This window comes from Egretta garzetta, unplaced genomic scaffold, assembly GCF_000687185.1.
Source record: "Egretta garzetta isolate BGI_Z169 unplaced genomic scaffold, ASM68718v1 scaffold287, whole genome shotgun sequence".
Taxonomy (NCBI): domain Eukaryota; kingdom Metazoa; phylum Chordata; class Aves; order Pelecaniformes; family Ardeidae; genus Egretta; species Egretta garzetta.
In genome coordinates this window covers 5,630,441-5,633,058 of record NW_009260435.1, presented here as the reverse complement: position 1 = coordinate 5,633,058, position 2,618 = coordinate 5,630,441, and positions in this window count along the sequence as shown.

Genomic DNA, 2,618 nt, shown 5'->3' with positions numbered 1-2,618 from the left:
AAAAAAAAAAAAAAAAAAAAAAAAGATCAGCATTAGTTAGGTGTAGAGCAACAGTTACCTGTAGAGTAAGATCCAGGCCCACTCACTCTCCTTCAGCTGTAGTTTCCCACTTCCCACAGCTTTACAATCTATGTTACATCTAGGAATTTATACTTTGGCAGCCTCACAACAGTCAGGCTCCCCTCTATTCCTTCTTTCTCTTCCACAGGTAACTATCACTTCAGGAGCAGTCTATATAGAACCAGCAATACAGCAACTACTATCCAGCACATTTTTTGAAACCTTTTTTACCAATTATTTTGTTTGGCCATTTTCTGTTTCAAGTTTCAGATGTTACTGCCCAAAATAAACATGCTATCCCTTTTCCCTTCTCCTGTTGCCAAACTCCTTTAAATAGAATTTTATTTTAGATTAAAATATAAATGGAGTACACTTTTGTACAACATTTGCCTCAAACTGATGAGGGGCCATCAGCATTTAACATGTTCTGCTCTCAGACCCATTTCACAGAGTAGAATTCTCCTGAATTGTTTTTAGAAAAAATAATAACAGAATTTGATTTGCCAGTGCAGGCATCACACTGGATAACAAAGTTGCTTTTTTAGGCAAAGTAACAAACTCACATTAGGTTTTAGTCTGTGATGCTTCATAATCCTCCATTTCTATTTCACCAATCATGCCATATTGAAAAGCAAGGCAATCTTTCGGGAAATTGGGATATACGGCTGCAAGATGATCAATGACATATTTTCCTAATGCTGTATCAGGCTCCTATCTGACGAACAAGTTTTGGTCTTCATATGGTGTTAAGATAAGCATCTCTTCCCCTGGAATCTCATGTAATAAGACCTTATCAGGATGTGGCAGACTACAAAGACAAATTACATTAAGAATTTTACCCCTACTATTACTGCTGTATAGACACAGGAAAAGGCTGTGATGTGAGCTAGAAGAAGGTAGCAATCATTAGCAGAAACAAATAGTTGTTTACCTTTCATGTCCACACAGATCTGGAATGCATCCACAAACATGCATAAGACACAAAACCACCCTACTTTTACAACCAAGAGCAATCCAAGTGCCATTGTTGTGTGACAATACTTCAAATCCTTCCTCTTGGGGAGTATCCACGAGATTCATTTTCACATCCTCAAAGTCATGGAGAACAGCAATTTCCTTTCTTGCATCAGAAACCTTGTTGTGCTATAACTTAAGCGTAAAAATTGTAATGTGTATATGAATTTAATGAATCTACATGCTGAATGGCCATGACAAAACGAACAGACCACAGTTCTCAGTAGCATGCATTCCACAGAATAATGACACTCAAACAAAAACCACCACCCGCCTGTGATACGTGAACAACAGGAGTCTTTCAAACAATTAACTGATAGAGCAAATTACTTCAGTCCCACTTAATCCAAAAGAGAACAAACAAATAAAACATAACAGTGAATTAAAAAGCTATCTCATGCATCCTATACAAACTCCATATTCCCTACCTATTCTAAACAGGTAAGAAACTACAATTAGTATACTATCATTAGTAATATACTAGCATACTATTAAGAGAAAGAGACAAATCTTTTAGGCATATAGATACGTGGTCAAATATACCATACACTGCTGACATATGAAACTGCATCAAGAAACTAAATTCTGTAAGAGTCAGGCAAAAGCTTTTATGTATACAAACTGAAAACTGCTTTGAGTCCCCACATAGAGTTAGTTATGTAGCAAAAATGACTCACAGCTAAAATATTCCTATAATGAGAGGTCACTAAGTACATTTAGGATTTCATATCAGAACTACTTGTAATTTGGATACAGCTCTACCCCAGTTCAGTTTGTCATTAGCGTATCACTGCAGCTGAAAAAAGAGCAGTCAAAAAAGGAATAAACTGAATAATATTACAAATATATCTAATGGATAGGAAGGGGGAAAATCAGAAAATGCCTTGGGTTTCACAAAGAATGGGTTTTAATAGTCATTCATTGTTTAAATCTGCTTTTAAAAAAACTGTCTTTGGGATTTTTTAACAGGTATACCCCCATAAACAACATACATACTTATTTTTTTACTTTTATGACATTAAAATGTCTCATGTCAAGTCCTGGTGAGCAGAAGAATGCCTGATCAGATGTGTGTACTTGGTAACTTCCTTAGTCCAAATAAAAGCCTTGGAAGAACATCTTGAAGGAAGAATATCTTTGGTTTTTTTTGTGTTAGCAGTTTAAGCATGCATACAAACAGCTCTCCAGACTATCATCCAAACAAAAACCAGCTCAGACATTTTAAAATAGTTGTTTGTGTTGTTTAAAAGGCAAAAATGGGAAAGAATTTATTGGACTCATTCTTGAAACTTGCAAGAATTCATGAGCTCTTCTAAAACCAATACTTTTAATAAAAGAAGATATAAGCAGAAATCCAGAAAACAAAACCAATGATAGAGAATATAATTTCCAGCCTTAATTGCAAGGATTGTTTCTGTTGAAATTCTGTTTGATGAACCACTGAAAGCATGTACCATAACACAGCTGTAATGCAGAGAAATCTTCCCTCGCAGGCAATCATGTTAAGTTACAAACACGTTGCAGAATACAATGCATTTACACAC